At 33.3% G+C, this 7,604-nt stretch overlaps 1 long non-coding RNA gene across 2 annotated transcripts; it reads right to left on the bottom strand.

Moving 5' to 3' along the window:
- Positions 1 to 878: 878 nt before the first annotated feature.
- LOC131161910 (uncharacterized) lies at positions 879 to 6,102 on the bottom strand. 2 transcript variants are annotated; one of them, XR_009138644.1, is made up of 5 exons: positions 5,709 to 6,102; positions 5,106 to 5,340; positions 4,849 to 4,885; positions 2,852 to 3,108; positions 879 to 2,608 (listed from the first exon to the last, which is right to left on the bottom strand). It is a non-coding gene; the product is annotated as an uncharacterized LOC131161910 (long non-coding RNA). The 2 variants fall into 2 exon arrangements; XR_009138643.1 differs by having other exon boundaries at positions 1,924 to 2,608; positions 4,849 to 4,959.
- Between the last annotated feature and the right edge of the window lie 1,502 nt (positions 6,103 to 7,604).

Genomic DNA, 7,604 nt, shown 5'->3' on the forward strand with positions numbered 1-7,604 from the left:
TTCTCCATTTAACAGAAATAGCGTTTCACAAAATAATACTCACACTTATACCTCTAAAAATATGCATTTGCTTTCACAATATAAACCAGTTCAATAAATACATATCATTTGCATAAATTAACATATATGCATAAAAGACACTCCTTGAGACTAAACGACATGCTTAACCCCCATGATAGGTTGTGCAGCCCGAAGGCTGGACATAGCCTTGGGGGATCAACCCAGACAAAGTCAAAGTAACCAATTGTATGTACATCTGTAAGCGTCCACAACCTAGTTGTAAGTCTGATTGTCTTACCACTTCCTAGTCCGGACCCTAGGGAAGGTACAACAACTCTATGCAGGCCAACTGGCTGAAACCACCCTACACTTCCACTATAGTGTGGGGGCACATGGCCAAATAATTTCCTAGCAATGGTACCGTGTTCACAATACAACTGGTCCTCAGGGTTCTTAAACCATATCATGCAATTTAAGTAATGAAAACTGTAGTATAAATCTCATTTCGTATAAAATTTGTCATTTCATAATAAAACACAACTCTGAGCTGTCAAATACCACTCGGCACTCAGCCGTCAAATACCACATGACTCTCAGCCGTCAAATAGAACTTAGCCCTCTGCCGTCAAATAAAACCCGATATGTAGCTGTCATATCAAAACCCAATATTTTACACCAACAATTCCAGTATTTTTTACAAACAATTCAATATTTTCACAACAAGTGTAAATCGCCAATTTACAACATATTTTCTCAACTAAACTCAGATTCGATTAGACAATAAACCATATAGATTTTTCACCTGCCACACAATTTTAGTATTCGAATATAATCCAATAAGCAATCAAGAAAATATAGTATATTTAGTTCACAAGATAAACCAAGATTTCCACCGTTCATTTCATTCAAAATACCATACGATATACCATAGTTTATAAAACCCCACTTTGACCGGTTGGTTTTTGAAAGAACCTTTGAAATCATAAGTATACATACATATAACACAATTATAACGGTTCAAATTCGATAAAACCTAACTCAACTTAATCCCTTTACCTGTTCCAGAAAAATAAACCGTTAACATTCCGAAAATGAAAACCCTAGCTTTTCTAATCCCGCCACCGAAAACGAACTAGCAAGCCGAGAGAGGAGGGAGAGATGATCGGAGTACGAGGACGGGCTCTGAGTGAGCCTACGGGGGAGAGAGAGTCACGAGAGAGTGAGCGTAGAGAGAGAGAGTTCAAAAACCCTAAGAGAGAGAGAGAGAGAGAAATATTTGAGTTATGAAAAAATATGTATTGCTTAGCCCTTAAGTAAGCAGGCTTGTAGGAAAACCGTCAACGATTTTGCCTGCACTAAAAAAATCATCAGCGGTTTGGCAATTGAACATCCTGAGTTAACTGAAACCGTCAATGGTTTTCCTAAGCTCAGTGAAACCGTCGACGGTTTAGGTCATGCCAAACCAATTTTCCTTCTTTTCCTTTCTTTTCCTTTATTTCTCTCTTCTTTTATTTTTTGGGTTTAGGTTTCTACATTTTATCAACATGTAATAAGAAAGAAATAAGACATCTCTATGATATTTTCGAATAGTTATTCCTTATATATTCCTCATTATATACTCATAAAAAGTTTTGCATTATTATTTATTTTATAGTAGAAACATAATTTTTAAAACAAGTAATTGTAACTTATGCACTAAAACTAATCTAAAATAGGCATTCTGCAAACCAAGTGTAACCTAAAACTATAATAAAAGGACTAAAACTCAAATAATAAATAATTTTGAATTGTTTTTAAACTTGAAAAATCATTTGCCCATTTTTTACATGACTTGTTCCTATGCATCATTTTATTTATAATTTTTTTTTTCAAAGAACGATTTTTCACCGATAATATTCTATATTTCAAGTACCTAGAACCTCATTTTGAGTTATTTTTTACATGGGAATCATTGACCTGTTTTTCACATCACTTGTTTTCAGGCCTCATTTTACTCATTAGAGTTGTGTTGATGCACAATTTTTGAGCTAAATATGTATATCCTAAGTTTTGGACATTCAAGCCCCCATTTTTTCACTTATTTTTTCAAACTTAGAAATAATTGACATTTTTAACACAAGTTGATCCTACTTAACATTTTACATAGGAGAGTTGTGTCCGCGCATGGATTTTGATTTAAATATGCATACTCTAAATTTTAAACACTTAGAACCCCATTTTGAAATATTTTGTTGGTTTCATGTTCCAACTTGGAAACCATTGTTTTTCATTTGGATTGTTCCTATTCATCATTTTACTCATGAAAGTTATGTTGATTTTTGATTTTTGATTTAAATATGCATATCTTAAGTTTTAAGAACTTAGAACCCCATTTTTTAACTTATTTATTCTTTCAAAGGTTTAAACTTGGAAACCGTTAGCTCATTTGCTACCCGACTTCATTTTTTGTGTCATTTTAAACAAGAGAGTTGTGTTAGTGCATGATTTTTTTACCTAAATATGCATATTTTAAATTTTGACACTTAAAATCTCATTTTAAATTGTTTTCTTCCTCCTATGGTTAAAACTTAGAAACCTTTGACTTGTTCTCCACATGCGCGACTTCATCCTGCACATCATTTTACACAAGAAAGTTGTATCAGTGCATGGATTTTGACATAAATATGCATATCCTAAGCTTCAGGTACTTAAAACCCCATTTTTACATCTAATCTACACTCATTATGATTTTAAAGCTAAATATAATTTTAGAAAAATAATTAACATACCATATATGTGAAGATAAAAAGGAAGCGATCTCTCCTTTTACAAGAAGACATTTAACCATCTCTCATAGTTGTTTGTGACTTACGCTTAATTCTTTAATCTGAGCACTTTCTCCGCATCTCTTTGTACAAGAAGGTGCTCAAACACGGTTGTCATCTTGAGATTGACAAATGATGACTTTCCAGAATACCTGCTAGACGCTCCAGGAGCAACCATAGCATCGCCAACCCCCTTCACATAACCTGATTTCTTCCCGATAACATGCTGCATAATCTCCTCTTCATTCTTATTACGTCCACCTTCAAATGATGATTGTTTTTCCAACATCTTCACCATTTCTTCCTAAAAAACCATAAATAGTTTGCAAAAATATAAAAATAAAATTAACAATGAATTCAAATGACTTACTGTTATAAAGGCAAAACACAATAGTATTACTTATAATTTGACTAACTGTGTCATGGAATGACTTTGATACCACTGAATGAGTGTAAGGCAAATTTGAATGATTATCCAAGTTTGTCTCATAGCAAGATTGTGATATTTAATAAAGTTAGTGCATGCAAATATGAAAATTTTATTTGCGTGATATATTACTAAAACAACACAATACCACAAACTTTGGATTTTCCAAATGACTACAAATAAACCTCCAATCTTCTAGTGTCACCTCCTTCCGAGTTTCAAACACTTAAAGCCTCATTTTAGTTGTTTCTTTTCCTTCTAAGATTCCAACTTGGGAATTGCTAACTCGTTTTCTATACCACTTGATCCTACACGTCATTTTACTCGTGAAAGTTGGTTGCTACACAGTTTTTGACTTAAATATGCATATTCTAAGTTTTAGACACTTACAATCCCATTTTGAGGTTTTTTTTTTTTGGCTTAAGGTTCTAACTTAGGAACTGTTTGGTCATTCTTCACACGACTTGATCCTACTTTACTCATGAAAGTTGTATAGACGCAAGACTTTTTATTGAAACATACACATTCTATGTTTCAGGTACCTTGAATCTCATTTTGAGTTGTTTTGTTCCTTTTAAGGTTCTAACTTGGGATCCATCACTTCTTTAACATGGTCTTATTTCATATCAATTTGAAAGATGCATATAATTTTAGAAAGATAATCAACATACCACATAACACCCGCTAATGATTCTACTTAATTAACCCAATTTCTTCCCGAAAGCCTTATGCATAATCTCCTCCTCAGTCATATTATGCCCGCCCTTAAGTGATGCTTGGCCCCTCAACTTATTCACTATAATTTCCTAAAAAAAAAAAAAAAAAAATTTAAAGTACAAACATTTGCATAAAAAATTGAATTAAAACTATTCCAATAAAAAAAATCTTGAACTAAACTATAACTAAAATTCTACTTAATAATTCTACAAATTTTATCCATTGCCTACAAGTGGTATGATGTTTTGAATAACAACAACAAAACATCCATCAACATTTCTCAAGAATTATTTATATATTTATTTGACAAAATTCACCAATAACAATAAATGGAGGTAAAATAGAATAAATAAACATTTCAATTGCAAAATGCATCTAATCACCCCAAAAAAAAAAAAAATTTCTTTCTGAGAGCTTTTTGCAATCATGATGGCATGACAAAATTCCTCAAAAGTACAATTCAAGAAATCACTACTCTAATGAAAATTGCATCACTACTTTCAAACAAATTATAAGTACTTAAAATATTTTCTACCCATATAATGATTTAACATTATTTTAAAGATTTTGCATAACATTCCTTTATCTATTTGTTTTTTGTTACAATCTTTTATAAACACAAAACAAGCTATTGATCGGTGCAGTAACTTTTTCTATTCTCTACTACTCAAAATCAAAAGATGAACTAAAAATGCTCAATTAAATATGCAAGACAAAAAAAGAAATATACGAATCATTAAGAGCCTAAATGCCAAATGAAAATTGCTAGTTATATACTTATGCCACACCTATCTTTGACATTGAACAACGTCAAATGATATCACACACACGCTCATATGAAAGAGAGAGAGGATGCTCATGACATTTCATTAGCACAGCACATAAGGAAGGTATACCTACCTTTGTCAATGCAAGAAAGCCACAAAAGCTGCCAAGCCTGACAATCATCAAGGAAATCAATCTCAAGAGGACTTCTTCAAATCGTTATATCTAGAAACCTAGAATCTTTACCTTTCAGAATGATTGAAATTGGGATAAGTTTTACAAAACAGTGTTAAAGATAATGAGATAAGAAACTCGAAAAGTTAACAATTTCAGTACCTAATTTCACAAGCTCTCAAAGCACTAGAGAAATTTTGGATATTTATAACACATACCGATTCTTTCATTCTGCGAATTTCAATTAGATTCCCACGCATAATCAGAAAAAAATACACGTTATCTGCAGCAAACTCAGGGATGCTTTTTTACATTATGTTATGCAAAGAACTCTTTTCAATGTTTGTAGTCATCTCGAATGTAGCACTATATGTAGTTATCCTGAGAAATCTGGCAGAGGACGAAGAAGACCAAGTGGAAAGAGAAAAATGTATGGTTGTACATGGCACACTCCTGTACATTACAAAATTTGAAGTATTAGTTCTAATGGTTGACTTGATTTCCTATTGCCATTCAAAAAATTATGTATGCTTTTAAAAGTTTCTTAAGATCGGACTAATCAGTGTACAAATAGCCCAGTGGGGCATTTACACAAACACCTTAAGATCAAGTCTAAAGTCTAAACCACCTCTATAGTAAAAATTATATGTCAATTCAAGGGTTCAATCCATAATTGAAACAGATTTACATGTGCTAATTGAATTGCCATATATAGATGCATGTGCTGACAGATGATATCACCATAAATTCAATAACTAGTTAACAACTTGTGTTGCCAATTGATGAATAATCTATGAAATGCAGATGAAGTTTAAATCTACCTTAGGGAAGATGAGGGGAGGTAGTAAGAGGATGCGGGGAGTGAGTGCTTGCAGTGGCCGCAGGCGTGGATGCTCGCAACGACAGTAAGTATGGCATGATTGGTCACGAAGGCAACAAGCAACGAGAAGTAACAAATATGAGTGTTAGCAGATGATGGGTCCGGAGGAATAAAGGAACGCAAGCAGTGGAGGCTCGGTGGCAGGCGTCAATGCTCCCAGTGGCTGCAAGCGAGGGGACTGGAGTTGCAGGGAAGTGGTGGCACAAAAGGAAACAAGCGGCGGTTTGAGGATTCTAAAAGGGAGGACGAAGATGAATAGTGAACTGGGGATTTGGGGGTAGTGAGGGAGGTAAGTTTTTCCAAACAAACAACAAAAATGATATTGCTTTGGTCATAAAATTACTAAACAAAAAATGGAATTATATCATTTTGGCTTGTCTATTCAAACTCTTTTGGTGACAAATATATTTCGTTGATGAAAAATATATAAATCATGGTTAAAATCTTTCCCTTAGTGACATTTGGTGTTAAAGGTATAAGAGTTGTCACCAAAAACCTTATTTCTCAAGGGTTTTGGGACAAGATTAATTTCATCACAAAAGGTTACTTTTAATGACAACCTTTCGTTTGTTACTAAATATTTGTTGCTAAAGAATAATTTTCTTGTAGTGCAATATTTTGAGTTAAGAAGCTAAAGATTTGACTTGACTACATGAAAGTTTTCATATCCATAGAGGATTAAATTCCTAAAATCAAAGATTCTATAACCAGAGAGTTTTATGGCTATTGGACTTTTATTAGAAGATTGAACCTAGACTTGAAGAACACTATATATATATATATATATATTGAGTTTGATTGTTGTGAAGAAGAAAAATTGAACTACACAAATTAGAAGGAGCTTGCACTATTACCATTTTGGTTGTATTTCCATTGTAATTTTGACTCACATGAGCTTGAGTGTTGTATCTTCCAAATAGGTTTGGACTTCATTAAGTCTCTTTAAATTCACAATCTCCAAAGTAATACTATGTGTGTGAGTTAGAAAAGACCTTAGAGGTTTCTTTTCATTTTTTTTCTTGATGTTCTTTGATCTTATAGTTGAGTGCAAACCCATGAGGACTGTGGTGTCTCGAGCGACGTGGCACTATATACTAAGTGAGGAGCCAATTAGTGTGAGAGTGAGAGTGCATTATTCTCAAAATTAGGGAGTTTCCCTATTGGGATTGTGTTGTCCCAAGTGTTAAGGCACGGGTTGTTGGCGGTGTTGCCAAGCAATGAAAGGTAAGACGATTGTCTTGAAGAGTAAGTGATAGGATGGTGGTCCTAACTATGAGATACAAGTGTATTTAGTATAGGATCATAGAGGAAATACTCAAATCGGTTTGTTTAAGGAGTGGACATAGGTTTGGTGATCGAACCACTATAAATATTCTCTCTCTCTCTCTCTCTCTCTCTCTCTCTCTCTCTCTCTCTCTCTCTCTCTCACACACACACACACACACACATAATTTCATTTCTTACTATGATTATAACTGCCTTGCATTTTTAATTGACTCAAATCATGCTTATTTTTTCATTATGCTAGAACTCTCATTTGGCCATTTTTGTTAAGAAGCATTGGTTGAGACTAATTTAATCATTATTATTGCAAATTAGATCAACAACAATACAAGACAGTTTTAAGTTTTCAAAAACCACCCAATTCATGCCCTCTTGGGTGGCTAACCAAACTAAAAGTATTCATGTTCCTATCACATTTAATATATAACAATGCATTAAAATAAAATATGAAAGTGGAAAAAAAAAATACAGACCTGAGAAAGATAATTTCGCTATAAATTAATAAAAAAAAAGAAAAAAAAATGAAATGAGAGTGTGTAATAGAGTGAGAGAG

Source organism: Malania oleifera, chromosome 8, assembly GCF_029873635.1.
Source record: "Malania oleifera isolate guangnan ecotype guangnan chromosome 8, ASM2987363v1, whole genome shotgun sequence".
In the NCBI taxonomy this organism is placed as follows: domain Eukaryota; kingdom Viridiplantae; phylum Streptophyta; class Magnoliopsida; order Santalales; family Ximeniaceae; genus Malania; species Malania oleifera.